At 43.3% G+C, this 21,739-nt stretch overlaps 1 pseudogene; it reads right to left on the bottom strand.

Moving 5' to 3' along the window:
• Window positions 1–14,194: 14,194 nt before the first annotated feature.
• LOC146076193 (5S ribosomal RNA) lies at window positions 14,195–14,315 on the bottom strand (annotated as a pseudogene).
• Window positions 14,316–21,739: the final 7,424 nt, after the last annotated feature.

Genomic DNA, 21,739 nt, shown 5'->3' with positions numbered 1-21,739 from the left:
ATTAATGTATTTTTGAGGTGCTGATGGGAGACTGTTTAACCTAAAATTTATTTATAGTGGTCACAGGTAAGTCCTGTATGGGAGTCCTGGTGCCATTTGTATTGCAGAAGAAAAATGTACCAAGGACGTACATAAATCCCACTTGTAGGATAGGAGTGAGAGGGTATGGTGGTATCTGTGGTGTGGCATTAATGCATATTGGCTATAATCTGTGTGGTGTTGGCGGGGAGATCCAGTTCATCAGTCAGGACCCTGGAAGTAGAAGCACGTTCACCCATTGGCTTGATCACTAGCTTGTGCTTGATGATGTGAAAATGGGGCCCTGTAATATAACTTAATATGAAGTTGAGGACATTGGCCCTTATTCTGGTTGACTCGCAAAGGAAAATTCCTTCTCAAATGGACAAAACTATGTGCACTGCAGGTGGGGCAAATGTAACTTGTGCAGAGAGAATTAGATTTGGGTGAGTTATTTCATTTCTGTGCAGAGAAAATACTGACTGCATTATTTTTACACTGCAATATACTGTAGATCTCACTTTGAAGTAAAACCCCACCCAAATCAAATTTTTTCTGCACAAGTTAAGGCCCCCATACACTATACGATTTGGGCACGATTTCACCCGATTCGGATGAATCGGGCCATGAAATCGGCCCAAATCGCATGGTTTGACAGCCCCCCCGATCCGATGCGCGGTCCCGTGCGCATCGGATCGGAGTCGGGCAGTCGGACCGGCTGCACATAAGATTTCCTAAATCTTATGTGCAGCCTCCGGGCGGGGGACGCCAGAGCCAGGCAGGGGAGAGCGGGCAGCGTCAGCGGTGACAGACGCTGGGGAGGGCGATGCTGGAGAGCCGGGTTGGGGACACAGGCAGCAGCGGGCGGGGGTGGACGCCGGTGAACGGAGCTGGCCGGGCGCAGCATGACCGGGGACGGGGAGAACGCTGCAAGAAAAAAAAAAAACCATTACAAATGAATTGGAAGCCAGTGATTGGCTGAGAGAGCTCTCAGCCAATCACTGGCTTCCAATTCATTTGTAATGTTTTTTTTTTTACTTGCAGCGTTCTCCCCGTCCCCGGTCATGCTGCGCCCGGCCAGCTCCGTTCACCGGCGTCCACCCCCCCCCCCCCCACCGCCCGCTGCCTATTTGACAGCTACAATGCCCGGCTCCCCCCTGTTGCTCCCCAGTGTCCCTCACCCCGCTCTCCCCCTGCAGCTCCCCGGGAGTTTTATATGATAAATCGCATGGCGATTGTCCATTTGAGAAGGAATTTGACTGGGAAATAAAGGCATCATTTGTCTAAATGTCCACTCAGGGGCGGATCCAGGATAAAATGACAGGGGGGGGCACCATGATAAAAAAAAGGGTTTGGGTAGGGGAGGGGCGGTGTTAATGGTGCCAGTGTACATGTTAAGAGAGCGGCAGGAGAGGGTTGGAATGGAATTAAAAATAGGCCCTGGCATTTAAAGTACGGAGGCCCACCATGGCGACAAAAGTGAAGGATGTAGTTGTGCGCGCGCCAAAGGCGCGCTCCAGAAAAGGGTGTGTGGCCACTCAACAGGGGGCGTGTCAACACATATACAACTTCTACACATTATGCAACAAAATACTAGACCCCATTATACTTGCCCCTTACACATGATGCCAAATGGAATGAGTCAAAATTGACATAATGCCACATGGATTGAGCCAAAATTCAAATAATGCCACATGGATTGTGTCAAAATTCACATAAATTCTTATAATGCCACATGGGTTGAGCCAAAATTCACATAATGCCACACGGATTGAGACAAAATTCACATAATGCCACATGGATTGAGCCAGAATTCACATAATGCCACACAGATTAAGCCAAAATTCACAATACACTTCATAAACAGGGACATTGTCCACCAAAGGCGCTTATTAAACATTTACACCATAATGTCCATTACACGTTAAGTTACACGCCATTATGTCCATTATGTGTTATGCCAAACACCATAATGCCTATTAAAAATTATGCTACATAAGTGCTGCTTCTCTACATGCTCATTGGCAAGGGTTCCATGCTCATTGCCAGAGGTTCCATGCTCGTTGCCATGTGGGATTACATGCTCATTGCCAAGGGGGAATACATGCTCGTGGTAAATGGGGGACAGCCGCCGCCAGGCAGAAGTGATAGCCACTGACAGTGGCAGAGCCTGGCTGTATTCAGAGCACTGCAGGTCCCGGCTATTTGAAATAATACCCCTTTCACACCAGAAAATGAACAGCCATGAAATTACATTTCAAAAATAAAAAATTTGGTTTACACGCATTATCTCTGGAACCGATTGACCGATTTGGACCAGCCTGGTATCATATTGAAGGCCCAGCGATTTGGAATTGAATGATATCAACCACAAGCTTCTGAGATGCCAGGACGGGAACTGGCAGCCGTCGGAACCGGGTGGGGGTTGGAATTGACGGGTCCCATATTATCCTATGGGGAAAAAACGTTACAGGTTTGCCAGGCAATATCTCCGGTTCCCGGGGGACTAGAGACATGGGGCTGGGCTCGTTGGAAAGCCCTGGTCCTCAGATACAAAATAAATGACAGGGGGGGCACGTGCCCGGGTGCCCCCCCCCTGAATCCGCCACTGTGTCCACTAGCATGACGTAAGGTGTGTAAAGAGGTGTACACACAGGCTGTAGCAGGGAGATTTTGACTAAGCAATATTTGCTTAGTCTAAATCTCCCAGTCACTGCCGGAGATAAGCTGGTGGCTAGCCTAATAGACACTGCAGTGTCTAACAAGAATATTCTTGCCTGCATTGTCTGTTTGGTTGGGCAATAGTAACTCTACGTGGCCATGCATTGCTATCGCCCATTGAGTACGCACGGGATGATTAAAGGACACATTGTAAGCGATTTTAACGGGGCTATTCATCTAAGTGATTTTGACTTCACTTAGAATGTGTCCTTGAATTGCTCCGTGTGTACAAAGCAGGCGATGGCAATGCGTGGCCATTAGGCTGTAATCACGGACTACAATCTCCTTGCTACAGCCTGTGTGTACATGCCTTTAGATGAATTGCCTGTGTGTACATGGCTTAAGTTTTGTGTGTGTGTGTGTGTGTGTGTGTAAATGATCTTTTGTTATTCATATTATCTATTTAACCCGTTCATGCATGGAGGCCACTAGGGAAGACAACTGTTTTTATGTCATTATCACCTATAGAAACTCTCTTTTGACAATACTAGATTTCTACCAAACTTTTTTTTACAGTTGATGTAATTTCATATGTTCACTTTAGTGTGGAAGTAACTTAAAATATTTGTGCTAAACAGACTTTTTTGTTTTTGGAATATAATTATCTGAATATATCCATAATATGTGTAAAAAATAATGTTCCATGATAATACAGCAGTTTTTGTTGTTGCATATGCTTGCTGTCCTCTCAAGTGGACATGAGTATAATTTTAGCTTTTTAGGTAAGAACAACAAAACATTTTTGTTTATTTATAAGCCCAGAAGACTAATAAAAAACATTTCAAGTTTGATTTAGGTTATCATAATTCAAGACATAAATAAAAGGATAAAAAAACAATTAATGCTTGTCCTATTTGGTTAGACATAGTATTAGAGAGAACTGTGCCTTGAGATCGTCTTTTGTTCCAGTTCATCAAAACACAGCAAAATGCATTTTCAAAACTGATAAAGCAGAATAGATGGCTATATATATATATATATATATATATATATATATATATATAGATATATATCTATATCTATATATCTATATACTGTATATATATCTATCTATCTATATATCTATCTATCTATATATCTATCTATCTATATATATATATATATATATCAAGAGAAAAGGGGGGTTGTGGCCCTGTCTGCGCTCTAAGGTTCGCAGCACCTCTAGATACCTCGCTGTTAATAGAGGTATATAATAGACATGAAGACAAGAAAAGGGTATAGAGGTGCGCTGATAGTTTCACAGAATGTGTGTACACACAAATGTATAATGACAAATTTAAAAAAATTTATTTCATAAAATAACATAAAACATACTGAATAGTACACATGATCCTAATAGGATAAATTTCATGTGTGACACACACTTTCTGACAGATTGTAATTATGATACAATCAAATTTCTTATTTTCTCAGTTGAAGAACCCTTTTTTCTGAAAGACCCTACGCGTTTCGTCCCGATGGGACTTCTTCAGGGGTGTTAGGGTATCAATCGACAGGTGAATTCAAATAAACCGGTTGGATGGAAAAAAAGGGGAATCTGTGCCCTGACCGGAGTGGATACTGTCAAGGTATCATAGATCCAGAATAAAAACACAAGCCAACTGCTGTAGGTATCAATGATCTAAATTCTGTGCTCCTCAATACCGTAGGTAAGGTACACGGTGAGGATTCTCCTCTGGAGGGATGAGTGTGTCTCAACAGTCAGCATAATTCATTATGAAATCCAATAACATTTATTATGTTGAACAACTCTGGTGTATTTGTATATAAATTAAGAGATGTGTAGTTTGTGCTCATTATAGAAGTGTGATATGGAAGATCTACACTGCTTAAATTGACAGTTTTCAGGTTAACATGCATTAGATCCTCATGAGATACCTTGTTTTAGTAATGTCAAATAACTGTACAATTTTGAAAAATATCAGCTGTAATTCAGTAGCAATTTTTCTTTAAGCAATGAAGTTGATGTCATTTTATGTTACACTGTGTAAATTGGGGATGAGCGAGGTCGGATTAGGGGAATCCAGACACCACTAATCCGAACCAGCTTTCCAAGCCTGTTCGGGATTTCCCACCCAGCCCGTGGGTCTCAGGACCTCGCGAGATCACGCCGTCGGATCTTGTGAGATCTGGACCCTATATATATATATATATATATATGCGGGCGGCGGGCGCCATTTCTCACTCCAGCTTAGGAGAGGGGAGAGGAAGGGTGTGCTGTGGTCATGTCATGTCCTGCTGATTGCAGTCCAGTGATACTGCTGCCGTTAAAGTCCAGTCCAGTGATACTGCTGCATAAATCCAGTCCAGTGATCCTGCTGTATAAGTCCAGTCCAGTGATTCTGTCGTTAAAGTCCAGTCCACTGATACTGCTGCAGTTCCAGTCCAGTGATAGTGCTATATTAGTCCAGTCCAATGGTACTGCAATTAAAGTCTAGTGGCACTGCTATTAAAGTCCAGTGATACTACAGTTAAAGTCCAGTGATACTGTTGTTAAACTCCAGTGATACTGCTGCAGTTCCAGTCCAGTGATAGTGCTGTATAAGTCCAGTCAAGTGATATTGCAGTTAAGGTCCAGTGGTACTACTTCCAGTCCAGTGATTCTGCTGCATAAATCCAGTCCAGTGGTGCTGCCGTTAAAGTCCAATGGTACTGCAGTTAAAGTCCAGTGATACTGCCGTTAAAGTCCAGTGGTACTGCCATAAAGTACAATGACACTGCCATTAAAGTTCAGTTCAGTGATACTGCTGCATCAGTCCAGTCCAGTGATACTGCCATTAAAGTCCAGTGATACTGCCATTAAAGTTCATTGGTACTGCCGTTAAATTCCAGTGGTACTGCGTTAAAGTCCATTGGTACTGCTGTTAAAGTCCATTGGCACTGCTGTTAAAGTCCAGTTATACTGCCATTAAAGTCCAGTGATACTGCAATTAAAGTCCAGTCCAGTGATACTGCTACATAAGTCCAGTCCAGTGATACTCCAGAAAGATAATGGAGAACCAAAATTTGGAGGATAAAATATTGAAAGAACAAGAACCACTTCCTTGAGTGCTGAAGCTGCTGCTACTAGTCATGACGTAGAACATGAAATGCCATTAACGCCAATGCCGATGCCCAATGTCATCGTAGAGGGCATGTAAAATTCAAAATGCCAAAATTCAGTAACACAAAGAAAAAAAAGGAACGTACAGGTTAGAGTGGAAATAAGTGGAAATGAATGTTATTAAGCTTAATAATAGCATAGGAGCAAAAAAAATAAAATAAAATCCAGATCCAAAACACGAAACACAAAACACGTAACACGAAAATGGTGGTGTTTTGGAACAGATCCAGATCCAAATCACGGCTAGAAATACAATGTCAATAGAATAGATGACACCACTAGTCTAAATATAATCCAAGCAGAATATAACAATCAACAGAGGTTGACAGTAGTCGTCTCAATCCTTGCACATTTGGATACAAGGTTATACACCAGGGAAGGGCTTTGTAGCTACATCCAAGTTAAAAACAATCTGTTTTGAGTAAAGCTTTTTTTTGTTGTTGCAAAAACATCGGTCAAGATGTAATAAGCCCTGCTGGATTCATCCTTCCAGCTGTATAAGGTCACATCCTGCCAACAAGCAAAACATTTATCAGCGATTGGACTAGGAATTAAGCTTGTTAGAGTTTACATTTAATGTTTGATTATTGTCATTCTCCCATTTAAATAACAGTGTTGTTGGTATTGTACATCAAATATTCCATTTATTTAATTATTGTACAGAAAATTACATGTAAGACATTGTTCCAGTAGTATAATGGGGTTAATTTTGGCAAAGGACATGCCTGGGTTCAATAACTACAGTGCGTTTTGTGAAATGCTCGTTGTGGCAGGATGCCCAGCCTTGGAGCTCACACACAGAACAGTTCATAATTACATCATAACTCAATCTGAAGTAGTTTGTTTCCAATAAATTCACCATACAATGAGGGTTTTTAAGTACTAATTCATGTCCGAAGAACAGAAGTATAACTTCTTGTGGTTTACAAATATGTATCCATCTTTGCAAATAGTTAAACTCAATTATATTATGACTTCTACTGAGAACAAGAAGGGTGAGATTTAATAGGATGAGAGATTCAGAAAGTGAGAGATTTGGTAAGAAATCTCCAGTTTTTTTTAAAAGCGGCAATCATTTACACTGCAAAACCAGTTTGATTTGCAGTGTAAATAATTGCCGCTTTAAAAAAACTGGAGATTTCTTACCAAGGGCCTTATTCTGATTGATTCACAAGGCTGTGAAATTCGCAGCCTTGCAAGTCCATCAGACGCCACCCACTGCCCACAGTGCCGGCAGCCCCCCCTCGCACGGCTGCGAATAGATGATTTACATAATCATCCATTCGCAGATGGGGAAGTGATTTCTCCCGTGCACGCAGTTCAGAGTGACCTATATAGTCTAAACTGCGGGCGCCCTGTGCAAGGACAGGGTGGGCATCTGGTGATGTCAGCTGCCCGCCCCCTGCATATCCGTCACGGCCTCATTAGCCTGGGAACTCCCATGGAATGCTGGGCGTTCCACTATGCTAATGGGGCTGGCCGGCGCCCCTGCCCTCCTCCGCTCCCCGCTCGGCGTGTAGGGTGCGTGCACCTGGCGAATGCACAGAGGACCAAATTAATCAGAATAAGGTCCCAAATCTCTCACTTTCTGAGTCTCTCATCCTATTAAATTACACCCAAAGTGTCAATAGGGTTTGCACAACGCCTGTCTCTGCTATGTGTGTACCTTCCATAATGCAGCATAAACTGTAAAACATGGATAATTTCAATTGTGCAGTGTTTGGTTCTAAATAGCCAGCAACTCATGGTTAAGCATAAATGGTATTTTTACTTTCAGAAACAATGAAACTAAGTAAATAACTGCCATTTCAGCACACTACCTCACTGCGCTGCTCCAGCTACAGTTTAGACACATAAGGACAGATTTACTAAGCTTGAAGAGTGATAAACAACCAGCCAATCAGTTCTCAAATGTCATGTCACAGGCTGACAGCTTGGAGCTGATTGGCTGGCTGTTGATCACTCCATTTTAACACTTTTCAAGCTAGTTAGTACATCTGGTCCACTGAGCATGATTTGGTGTAGCGCATAATTCCAAAGGCAGTCATATATCATGATATTTAGCAATGTCTTACATGCATCATGGCCTGCATTCATAACATTTATCAATGATACAGAGTTGCACACCTCAGTCACTTCTCATTTATGAATGAATGGGCATTATTGGGCAATAAAGTGGACACAAGTTGGCTTTTACATCTGGAATAAGCATCCAGTAGGTGTGTTTTAGATGTGTAGACAGAGCTGTGCGCTATTAGTAGAGATGTGCACCGGACACTTTTTGGGTTTTGGGTTTTGGGTTCTGATTACCTTGAGGTTTTAGGTTCTAATGGGTTTTGCCAAAACACCTCCTAAGTGTTTTGTGTTTGGATTTCTTGGGTTTTGGGTTCTGATTTTTTTGTTAAAAAAGCATAAAAACTGCTAAAATCGCATAATTTTTTTTTTTTTTTGCTCCTCTGCTATATTAACCTCAATAACATTCATTTCCACTCATTTACAGTTTATTCTGAACAGCTCACACCTTACAATATTGTTTTTAGGGCAAAAGGTTGCACCGAGGTAGCTGGATAACTATGATAAGCCACACAAGTGTGCGGCACAAACACTAGACTGATATGGCACACTTAGCATCCCCTCTAGGCTGATACTGCACACCTAGAATTACCCCTGGACTGATATGGCACAGGTAGCATCACCCCTGGACTGATACGGCACATTTACCATCACCCCTGGACTGATATGGCACACTTAGCATCTCCCCATGTCTGATACAGCACACCTAGCATCACCCCTGGACTGATATGGCATGCTTAGCATCACCCCTGGACTAATACAGCACACTTGGCAGCACCCCATGAATTATACGGCAGACTTGGCTTACCCCAGGAATTATACAGCACAGATGGTGGCACCCCTGACTTGATACAGCACACATGGAATTATACGGCACAGATGGCGGCACCCCTGGACTGTTACGGCACACATGGCGGCAGGCATGGAATTATACGGCAGACAAATTCCTGCAGTAAAAATAAAAATGTGTATTCTTTTAATTATAAAAAAGAGCAGCACACCTTACTTAGCAACACCCCATGAATTATACAGCACTCTTGGCTCACCCCTGGACTACAGCGCATTTAACAGCCCTTGCAGTAAAAAAAAAAAACCTTAATTTTATTTTCATTAAAAAAAAGGGCATCTCCCCTGGTCTGATATGGGACACATGGGGCACCCCTGGAATTATATGGCACACATGCGGGCACCCCAGGACTGATACAGGACACATGGGGGCACCCCTGGACAAATACAGCACACATGTGGGCACCCCTGGATGGATACAGCACACATGTGGGCACCCCTGGACTGATAGTACTGGTAGCCAGTGGAAACAGCAGATTGGAATTATATACTGCAATAAATACTGGTAGCCAGTGGCAACAGACTGGAATTATATACTGCGATAAATACTGGTAGCCAGTGGAAACAGCAGACTGGATTTTTATATACTGTGATCAGGGCCGGTGCTAGGGTGTTTGGCGCCCTCCTGCAAACTTTACATTTGCGCCCCCTCATACTTTACAAAGAGACAGCGCACACCGAAAAAAGATGTGTGGTCTCACAAGGAAGGGGCATGGGCACACAATAGTACTCCCAGTTCAAATCATGACACAGTAGCACAATCTTATTCTCATTACACAGCACCAGAGCTGTAACTGTGACAGAAAAGGAATTGTGACCCCACCCCACTACCACCACTTCAGAGAGAACAGGGAGAGTGCGCGCAAAAAAATGTAGGGGCATGGCCACATAACAGTACCAATAACACCGTTGTTACACATTATGCCACATGCCATAATGGCCATTCCTCATTATGCTTCACAGTAATGTAAATTACAAGATATGCCACACATCGTGATGCACCTTACACATTATGCTATGCATAATGCCCCAAGTACTTCTGCTTATACACATAATGCCACGAGTAGTGCCCCTTAAACAATGCCCCAGTACTGCTGTGTAATCAAGTCCAGTCTAGCCCTGAGACCAGCAGAGCCTACATAGGCATGGAATTCATTTTCAAATATGGCGCCAGCTCATGAGCCAATTGGAGCTCTCGGTCCGACAGCCAATCAATAACTGCAGCTGTCGGACCACAAGCTCTGATAGTAGTAGCATTGCTTATACATAATGCCAAATGTATCCTACAGTAGTAGCATTGCTTATACATAAAGCTCACTGTTGCCCTCATTAGAAGCGCTGATTATATGTAACGCCCACACCAGCTGCCGACAGAAGTAGCACCGTGTAACGCCCACACCGGTTGCCAACAATAGTAGCACCGTGTAACACTCACACCAGTTGCCGACAGTAGTTGCACCGTGTAACGCCAGTACCAGTTGCCAACAGTAATAGCACCATGTAAAGCCGACACCAGCTGCCGACAGAAGTGGCACCGTGTAACGCCCACACCAGCTGCCGACAGAAGTAGCACCGTGTAACGCCCACACCAGCTGCCGACAGAAGTAGCACCGTGTAACGCCCACACCAGTTTCGGACAGTAGTAGCACCGTGTAACGCCCACACCAATTGCTGACAGAAGTAGCACCATGTAACGCCCACACCAGCTGCGGACAGAAGTAGCACCGTGTAACGCCCACACCAGTTGGCGACTGTAGTAGCACCGTGTAACGTCCACACCAGTTGCCGACAGTAGTAGTACCGTGTAATGCCCACACCAATTGCCGACAGTAGTAGCACCGTTTAACGCCCACACCAGTTGCAGACAGTAGTAGCACCGTGTAACACCCACACCAATTGCTGACAGTAGTAGCACCGTGTAATGCCCACACCAATTGCTGACAGTAGTAGCACCGTGTAACACCCACACCAATTGCTGACAGTAGTAGCACCGTGTAATGCCCACACCAATTGCTGACAGTAGAAGCACCGTGTAATGCCCACACCAATTGCTGACAGTAGTAGCACCGTGTAATGCCCACACCAATTGCTGACAGTAGAAGCACCGTGTAATGCCCAAACCAATTGCTGACAGTAGTAGCACCGTGTAATGCCCACACCAATTGCTGACAGTAGTAGCACCATGTAACAGTTGCTGACGAGAAGTATCTGGGTGGGAGCTGATGCTGCTACTTGTCAGCATTCTGGAAGGTAGCAGGGGTACCACTTTCTGTAGAGCACAAAAGTTTTTTTTATGAGTGCAGGGACACATATTATAATACATCCAGAACTGCTGTGCTATCTGACTGGACAATATATATATATATATATATATATATATATATATATATATATATATAGTTGGGGGGGGGGGGGAGCACCAAAATTATATGGTCTGTGGTTATTACCTTATTCCTGGCACTCAGCAGCACCTCCAGTCTCCATTAATAGGAGTGGCTTCCTGGCACCAGCTTTCTCCTGGCTGACCATGACGCTGACAGCAGCCAGCGATGGCTGACACAGTGGTACAGGGCTCAGGGCTCCGCTGTGCTGCCTGCGTGGCGCGCTGATCCTGCTGCCGGCGCTGAGGCTGTCATATATATTGACAGGTGCACTGTCGACTGCGGCACCCGGCAGCAGCAGCGCTGTTAAAGGGAGCTGGCGGGGGCGGGCAGTACTCGGAGCGCCTCTCAGAGCCTGCTGCCGGCGCCAAGGCTGTCATATATTTTGACAGGTGCGTGCACTGCCGACTGCGGCACCCGGCAGCAGCAGCGCTGTTAGAGGAGGCTGGCGGGCAGGACTCGTCGGAGCGCCTCTCAGGGCCGGCGCCTACCTGCATTGCAGGCTGCGCTGAGCGGGTAGCGCCGGCCCTGACTGTGATAAATAATACTGGTAGCCAGCGGCAACAGAAGACTGGAATTATATACTGCGATAAATACTGGTAGCCAGTGGCAACAGCAGACTAGAATTATATACTGCAATAGGCACTAGCAGCACCAGTGGACTATCACACTGTGACTGACTATACAGGAGCAGACTCAGCAGAGGCAGGCCCCAGCACAAAGGAGAGACAGAACACAGCACCAGTCATCCTTGCAATGGTGATGTCTTGATCACTGAGCAGAGACACAGTACACAGCAGCACGGGCCCCAGCAGAGACCACACACAACACTTTTATTGGTAAGCTGCTCAATCAGAGGTCTGTCATTCAGGTGCCAACAGGGAGGGGTAAATCTGGTTAGGAAAAAAAACAGTTTGTATCCCTATTGCACACTGAATGAGAAATATACATATAATAATCAGATAATACAGAGATCTTGGTTGCATATATCTGCAGATATAGGGTTAAGCCCCCAGGCCGTACGTCAAGGCGTCTCTGTCACTGGGGGTCCCTAACACTGGGTATGGGTCTGGGGTGTGGGCCCCCAACATGCCGACACAGGCTGACTACTCCAGGGCAGCACACAAATGAAAGTTAGTAGGTGTTAAATAAGAAGCACATAAGTGCTATGTAGGGAGGTGAAGGTGTGATTAAAATAATACATACAATAGGGAAAAAACATAAATGTTAATAAAGTGTTAGGGTGTGCTACCCTGGAGCAGACCAGCCATACCAACAAAGGGGGAACCACACTCCCAAACCCATCCCATGCACAATAACAAATTTATGGGCCTAATAGCCCAGTGTAAGGCCACATGATAATGGCTTACAACATCTGAGAGCCAGCTTACCTGGAGATACCCCTGGCTTCTCCAATGGCACTCAGGTGTCAGCAATCCCTCCTATTGCTGACCCATCTATGCCTCTCAACTGCACAACACTTTTATTGGTAAGCTGCTCAATCAGAGGTCTGTCATTCAGGTGCCCAGTGACAGAGACGCCTTGACGTACGGCCTGGGGGCTTAACCCTATATCTGCAGATATATGCAACCAAGATCTCTGTATTATCTGATTATTATATGTATATTTCTCATTCAGTGTGCAATAGGGATACAAACTGTTTTTTTTCGAGACCACACACAGCAGCAGCACACCCTTCCCTACCCTTCTCCGAGATTGGAGTGAAGATGGCGGCGCGAGGTTGCGGAATTTAAGGGTTCCGTGATCTCGCGAGAATCCGACACCGGGCGATGACGTTTTGCCCGTGCGCCCGGATTCGAGTCAGGCGGGAAGCGCCGAGCGCTGCTCGTATCCGGGCCCGGATTGATGACGTCCGTGCTGGCTCGGATCTGAGGAATCCGAGCCCGCACATCTCTAGCTATTAGATGTGAGAGTATGCAGAAATCAATCTGATTTCAGTCAAATCTTCTGCACTAAGTAAGGGGCTGTAAATGCAGATAATGGGGATGACCGCTTCTCTCACAAGTAGGTGGTTGAGGTCAGTGAGGTTGCATATATGCAGCCATCTCATTTTCTGAGGTTTGCATGGATTTACGATCACCGATGGTGTCAGTGGTTAGAATGAGGCCCATAGTCTGTTACAGTCTCTTGGGACTTATGCAGGCTCTCTCAAAACCACAGTCTTTTCTGAAGCCTCTTGCCTGACACACAATGATCTACACTGGGCTCTATCACTCGGCTCTCTTGTGGAGTCCAAAAACATGAATTAGAATTGCATGAAGTTGAAAAACAGATAGTTGATGAATTGGCTAACAAATGTGGTTACTCCTGTTTTCATCCTTCTGTGTGAGGATATTACCATCACTACATTGAATAGGTAGCTCACTAGCGCCATCTATATTGATTCCACCTTACCTGTTTCTGCAGATCAAGTTCATTGACTCAAATGAAGAAAGCTCTACAAGGGGCAAACACAGGCAGAAATGTATATGGTCTACTCTATTGTCTTATGTCTTCAGTCTGTCAGGGATCCACTAAGAATATCCATGCACACTGTTGGCACTTTGGGGGGTTATTCTGATTCACTCGGAAAGACTTGTATAGGGGGAAGAGAAAAAGTAAACTATTTTTGGGAGCACATTTTCCGAGAAACCAGTATAAAAGATATTTTGCTATAAAATAATAGTTTTATTAAGTTATTAGTTAGAAAATAAATATAAGTTCCTATAATGTCCCTGCTGCCTGCAATATAGCAATCGCGAAATTATGGCATATGTGTCAATGTGTCACAAATTTGTGTAATGGTGAGTCAGTCCGGTTGCTCAGAGGATCAGTTAAATGCAGAATGTCTCTCCTGTGTATAAATGTGTCGTTATAGGAGGACCTTCATTCATACCATCATTATTCACCACATAGCATAAGTGATAGCATGGTAGCATGGTAACTTAAATCATGGGTCACCTGTCTTATGTTCGTGTGATGCAGTTTCAACCATAGACACTTATGCAATACAGTATGATCCCTTTTAGGCGGTGTGTTCTGTATATGAACAGACATACGGTACCTGGGTATTCCGTAGAGGTCTCCCCGTCAGGTACTAGCCCGGGCCAACACTTCTTAGCTTCCAAGTGCGGGATGAGTTTGGGCGTAGTTAGTGTGGTAGGACTGTATGTTTGATTACAGCCAGTGGGTATCTACTGTTTATATCGCAAAGAATTGCAGTCTAGAAACAAAGCATCACTCCATGGCCCTTATTCAGATCTGAGCGCAGTACCAATTTGTATGGAAAATTGGCAAAACCATGTGCACTGCAGGTGGGGCAGATGTAACATGTGCAGAGAGAGTTAGATTTGTGTGAGTTATTTAGTTTCTGTGCAGGGTAAATACCGTCTGATTTATTTTTACACTGCAATGTAGATTTCAGTTTCAACACACCCCACCCAAATTTAACTCTCTCTGTACATGTTACATCTGCCCCACCTGCAATGCACATGGTTTTGCCCATTTTCCAAACAAATTTGTACTGTGATCAGATCTGAATAAGCCCATGCTCGGGAGAAAGGTAATTATTTGTGCATTTAGTGGGTGTCATATATCACTATGTTTGATGAGTACCACAAATCAAATAGCCGCTCTGAAAAATACCCCCGTGTACAAGTGAGGGGGAAACATTTACTTAGGAAAGTATTACAAATATTTAAACAGCCTTGATGTAATAATAATAATAATAATAATAATTATACGTAGCTATACTTGAGCTTCACTTGTAGACAGTTTGAGAAGTTACAATGTTGCTTATATTTGTGGCTGATGATCAAGCTCTTATTTGTAGTATTCTCTCCAAAGTATGCAGTCACCTACACCCTTGGACTATTCTGAATTATTCTATGGGAGATAATAAGCATAACATATGAGAGGAACATTCCACAGTGTTTGATTCTGTGTTATTAATTAAGAGGTGATAATTGGCTGCAAATAGCTGCAATGGAATGGTCCCGGCTCTGTATGTTCATAAAAGTTACTATTTGCCAGGCAAACGCACAAATGCTTGTTGGGTGGTAATTAGCTGCCTGTAGCTGGCAATAAGTAAGTCCCGTCTCCGTGTGCCCATAGAAGATAGAATACATCAATAAATAGTTCAGATGATTTCTAAATGATATACAATATGCCAAACAATATTGCAGGTTAAAGGAGCAGGGTGAGCCCCTTTGTTTTGACCATCTCCCGCAGGGGGGTGGTTGAACATTTAAGGGATTGGGTTCCTCTGTGTCCTGATGTCATGGGCGGTGTGGACGCGTGTTGTCCCAGCGTCCTGTTCCGTTTGGTTATCCTGGACGTGTGCTTCGGTATGTACCAGAGACTCGATCCTGCTCCGAGTCCTTTCACGCTGCTGTCACTCGGAAAGGCACAATCACTCTTTAATGGACGAAACCATATGCACTGCAGGTGGGGCTGATTTAACATGTGCAGAGAGAGTTATATTTGGGTGGGGTGTATTTCAAACTGATATCTATATTGCAGTGTAAAAATAAAGCAGCCAGTATTTACCCTGCTCAGAAACAATAAAACACCCAAATCTAACTCTCTCTGCACATGGTACATCAGCCCCACCTGCAGTGCTTATGGTTTTGTCCATTAGAGAGTGATTGTGGCTTTCCAAGTGAATCAGAATAACCCCCTTTATCCTAGGATTGGATTTTTAGTGCTGGCTAGATCCAGACAGAATGCTGTTCTCACATGGGAAGCCCTCATTTGTATGAGCCCTTTCATTTTGTAATGGTGTGTACACACAGTGAGATTCCTTTGCTAATCCACTAATGCTATGTACACACAGTACAACTTGACATTCTATTTTGACTATATAGTCAAAATCGAATCGGGATCGCATAGACATCAAATGGAGATAGAACATATTTCTAAGCTTTCTATATTCGATTCTGATGCACGCTTCCATTCAGTTGAAATCGAAAAGCTAAATAGACAGTGCAGATTGAATATAGATAGCATGAATTGTATAGAATAGAACAGAATAGAAAAGAATCAACTTTATTGGCCATGTATGCTTGCGCACACTAGGAATTTTTTGTGGATTACAGTGCAGCATCAAACAGGGGTATGGGGCGGGGGGAGACATTACATACATTACATTAAGACATTACATGCATTCCATTTCTTGCTACGACTATGGTGGTCAGGTCGCCAAGTAGGGTCAGGTTGTTTGGCTGTTGACATTGGGATTGCATTCGCTTTGACTAGATTGATCAGGTGATGGACGGCTAACGGAAAGAAGTTTTGTCGGGGACAGACCTGAACCGTCTTCCGGATGGTAGGATGTTGAACAGGTTGTGACCGGGATGCAGCTTGTTCTTCGTGATCTTCTCAGCGCGTTTCCTTACCCTGGATGAGAACAGATCCCTTATTGGGGGGAGGTTGGTCCCTATGATCCTTTTCCCAGGCTTCACTACCCTCTGCAGTTTTTGTTTGTCATTCTTGCCTGTGCCACCGTACCAGATCGAGGAACATAAGACATTCTCCACAAGTGCATTTGTTTTTTTCCTGTAGTCGACCACCATCTCAAATGTTTTGGTGGGGTTTAGATCGAGGTTGTTGTTGCTGTACCACTGTGTCAGCTTCTCCACTACATGCCTGTACGCGGTCTTGTCACCATCCTTGATTAGGCTGATGATAGTGGTGTCGTCTGCGAATTTGATGATTTTCACTGACTGTTCAGCTGAGGTGCAGTCATTCTTGTAGAGAGAGAGGAGCAGAGGGTAGAGGACGCATCCTTGGGGGGCTCCAGTACTGATTGTTTGTGTGCTGGACGAGAAGGCGCCAGCTTTGACCACCTGTTCCCTTGCCGTTAGAAAGTCCACTATCCATGAACATGCTGATCCTGGGACTCCTAACGAGAGGAGTTTTGGCTGCAGGATGCCAGGGATTATAGTGTTAAATGCTGAGCTGAAGTCCACGAATAGGACTCTCGCATAGGTGCCTGGATGGTCAAGGTGTTGTAAAATATGGTCCAGCCCAAGATTCACTGCATTCTCTACACTTCTTTTCGCCCGGTAGGCGAACTGCATGGGGTCAAGGTGTGAGTTGGTCACTTCTCTCAGGTACTTCAGTACTAGTCTTTCGAATGCTTTCATGGCCACTCAAGTTAGTCCATGAAAGCATTTGAAAGACTAGTATGTAAATAGCACAGTTAGCAAAGATTGCATAGCAATCAAATTTGAGTTGAATAGCAAAGAAATCTCACCGTGTGTTCACACCATAAGATTCGATTACTCTGCAATCTTTGCTAACTCATGTGCTCTTTACATACAGTTTGTACTATCTACATTCAATCTGCACTATATAGTCATTGCTGCACTGTCTATTTGACTTTTTGATTTCAGCTGACGGGAGCTCGCATTGGCATATAGTCAAAATCTAATGTGAAACCGTGTGTACACAGCATACAACTTTAAGCAGTGTTTGGAAAACAAATCACTGCCAACTATAAGTTTTTGCAAAATATGTTTATTTGTTATGATGATCTTCTGAAACTGCTATACATTTTTTAAAGTGAATAGTAGCTTCTTAAATATAAAAAAACATGTAATATATATTCAGAATAGCCCAAATACCTCTTCTGCGTTAAGGGACATATCAGGAGCTTTGGGAACATTAAAGCTACAAATACATTTACATTTGTGATGGTGATAAATGTATGTAAAAAATATTAGTTAGACAGCAAATATGGGCCCCCTTCAGCTCTGGGCCCCATAGCAGCTGCACCCCTTGCACCTATGGTATTTACGCCCTTGGGTAGCATGCAGATGGCAGCTAACAAATTATACAATTTATATTTATATACAATTCATAGAAGCAAGTATAACAGGAAGAGACAAATGGGGGGTGGGAGGTATTAGAGGGGGATGGCCATGTGGACAGAAATAAGGTCAGAGATGTAGGAGGGTGCAGAGTTATTGAGAACTGATTTCCAAAGGGGGGTGGGTAGCAAGTGAAGAAAGTTGCAGAGAAGGGAGGCTAGTACAGACCATTTAGAAATGAAATAATATATGTGGCAGCCTTCTTAATGATTATAATGGGAAAAAGTAAGGGAGGGGACAGAGAGAAAAGGGGTATAATTGACCTATGGGATGATGAGTACTGTACATTGATTAGAGCTTTAATGACATTAGGGGTAAGGTATAAGAGACATTACAGAGGTGGAATTTATAAGTGTAGAGAGGGAGATGAGTGGGTCCCTGTTAAGAAGAGGAAAGGTTATACGTTCAGATTGGAACATGTTTTACTTGAAAAACACAGACATCCAGGATGAGATAGGCAAAGAGGCAACAAGATAGGGGCACCCAAACCTTGTGAAGGGAGTGGAGGGATGGGATTGCCTTTGCGGATAGTATATATCTGGGGCAAGTTGAGGGATGAGTAGAGGAAGGAAGGTAAGGGAAGAGTACTGAATCGAAAAGAAATTAGGGCCATAAAAATAGGACGACAGTATAAGCATCCTCTCTTCAGGCCTGTTCAAAGGAAGGGGCATGTTTTATATTTTGTAAGTGGGCAGGTGTTCTTTATAACCAGTTCTATTGTTCCTGTACATATGTTTGTGGGCTAGGAAGACAGTTACAGAGAAAGCAACCACTGCAGGACATCAGTGCAAGTTTGTCCAAAGTCTATTTATAACCAATAAAGGGTCACTTTTCTTATTTTTATTTTTAACTCTTTTAAATACCATTATAATAAATGTGATTTTTGCACTTTTACTTCTATATATCACAGGATATCAAAAAAATATACACGCGCTAGAAACAATGTATGTAAAAAGTTTTTAAGAATTTATTATACACTTAAGTTGCACTGGCCAGTGCTATTCAACATTTTAAATCACTCTAATATATACAAACACATTAGTGACTATCCAGCAGTTGGTTTTACAATCTAGCCAATACGAAACTCCCTGTGGTGATAGTACCCGGATATTTTTAATCACTGAGAGCAGTTCTGAGTGTCCAGTGTCTGGCCAGACCATAAAAAAAATCCATAAAAATTGCAATAAAAAGCGCAAAAGAATAGAAAAGTTATATTAAAAAAATGGGTGAATTGAGTCCCGGGCTGCTACTGACCTACTACTATTGCATGCAGTGGTAGATCAAAAGGTGTACAATACTTGCTTTTCTTAGGCAGGCAGATACGGGATCCTATTCTGGAGATCCAGAAAGGAAGGTGAGGATAAAAAAAACCTGTTTGACGCGTTTCTTCGCCTCCTATCAGGTATCAGCGGCTTCATCAGATACCTCACAGGGGGCCTTATTTTGGTTCATTCTTTCTGACAAAATCCTTCTTAGATGGGCAAAACCATGTGCACTGCAGGTGGGGCAGATGTAACTTGTGCAGAGAGAATTAGATTTGGGTGGGGTTTTACTTCAAAGTGAGATCTATATTGCAGTGTAAAAATAAAGCAGTCAGTATTTTCCCTGCACAGAAACAAAATTACTCACCCAAATCTAATTCTCTCTGCACATGTTACATCTGCCCCCCCTGCAGTGCACATGGTTTTGTCCATCTAAGAAGGATTTTGTCAGAAAGAATGAACCAAAATAAGGCCCAGGATATCAATTTGAAGAAAATTTTATAAAGGCAAAAGAAAGAGCCAGAACTTTCCTCTCCATTCAATATTAAAATAAAAGTCACTGGACCGATATAACAATAACCAGTAAAACATGTTACTTGAAATAAAAAACATTTTATTAAATGTATTTATTAAATGCATTCTACAATGCATTTATCTAAATGTTACTGTGTCACGATCGTTTATTGAATAACGACAGTTTACTATATACCATAAGTGCAAAGGTGCATACAAACTGGGTGTTTTTGTTCCTTTTGTATGTACAGCAATGATGGGGAAAATCATTGGGCTGCCAATCGCTCAGTGCATACACACATTGAGCGATCTTCGCCCGCCCAAGTGATTTTTGCAGGGAAGGACGACTTTCGATAGCAGGAATAAGGCGTGGCCCTTTGGACAGTTAAGACCCCATACACTACTGAGACTTGTCTGAGCCTTAAGGCATATCTGATTTCCCTTGAATTCCCCCAGCAGCTCCCCGGAAGCCCTTCCTTCTGATTCCGTACTTGATGTGCTATTTTTACATGCAAATTATCATGATTTATCTGATGGGCTGTACTACAGGGCTGGCAAATATGGCTATATAAAGCAAATCGCATGCGATGTATCACAGCTGCTAAAATCAGCAACGATGTGCACCTGACACCTGCGATTCCGATGAATCCTACGTGCAATGTATCCTATCTCAGGAATTGTACATGGGAAGAAAAATAAGAGGCATTTGTTTGGGCCAGTCTTCTTAGAAAACTATTTTACCATCCATGGTGTTAGGAATACAGTTATTGGAATTTTTACAAGGTGAACAATTACAGAAAGGTCAATTTCAAGGACCAAATCCACTCAGATTATGGGGCTATGCATCATAAAACGTCCTTCTAATGGTGAAGTATGTTTTTTATTAGTGGCAGTATAGCGCAATTTATGAGCACCGATGAAAAAAAAGGAATACTGACGTGCACTTCAAATCAGTGCACATATACGGGATCAGTTCGAATAGCGATGGCAGTCAATAGTGGTAAAAAGAATATTACTGGGTAAGACAGAATCATATACAGAGTCAGGGAAAAACAAAAATCCTAATGCGATATAGCAAAACACATAAGTCACATCTAATATTATACAGGATAATAATTTGGCCAGATATTCTGGATAGTAAAATTCGCCCATCTAGTAGGAAGAAGAAAATTAATTGTTGAACTACTTGACAGTTCCAGCTCTCTGTCTACTTAGAAGCCTTTAATGATTGAGCTGCTCACTCTCTGAGCTATATGGAGATTATAGAAAGAAACTAACAGGCTTTGCCAAATCTAGATAGCTACTGACTTCAGTGACTGTTATGTATTTTACTGTAGAAATAAAAAATAAAGATAAGATGCAAGTGTGTGAGGCCTGATTATTGGAGTTTAATGTACTTTCAGATGAATAGGGAAAATAGATCATGCAGTAGATCTCTGTAAAACAGCCGGTGGCAGATTTTACTAAGGGGCTGGAGGAATATCAAATGTTAGGAATCTTGATCTAGTCTATGCTTGGACAAAAATTGATGTAAAGCGCTTAGTTTCCACAGCCCATTAATACTTTTTGTACAACTGTGTTGGTAATCCAGCCACCCACCCACATGGCCTTACCTCAGTGGTTCCCAAACTTTTTCAATCACGACAACCTTAAGTATCAGAATATTTGAGGAGGCGTGGCCACGGCAGGACGTGAGTAAGGTTGTGTGTCCGAGCTCCCCCGTGCCTACCGCTGTAGATGGAGCTCTTCCCCATGTGTTAATAAGCTCCCCCCGAGTAGTAAGCTTGAATTAGCCCCCAATCGTAGACCCCTGTTGAGAAGCGATATTAGTGGCTACCTTTGGTCCGGCTCAGTGGTCCTGCGGAGAAGCCTGGCATGTCCGTGTGAGAGACGGCCCCGGATGCAGCAGCGGGGTCCTCTTGCGAGCTACCCCCAGCAGTGCCGGTCCGG

Source organism: Crinia signifera, chromosome 4 (assembly GCF_055691185.1).
Source record: "Crinia signifera chromosome 4, ASM5569118v1, whole genome shotgun sequence".
Lineage (NCBI taxonomy): Eukaryota > Metazoa > Chordata > Amphibia > Anura > Myobatrachidae > Crinia > Crinia signifera.
This window is presented reverse-complemented; position numbering and strand designations above follow the sequence as displayed.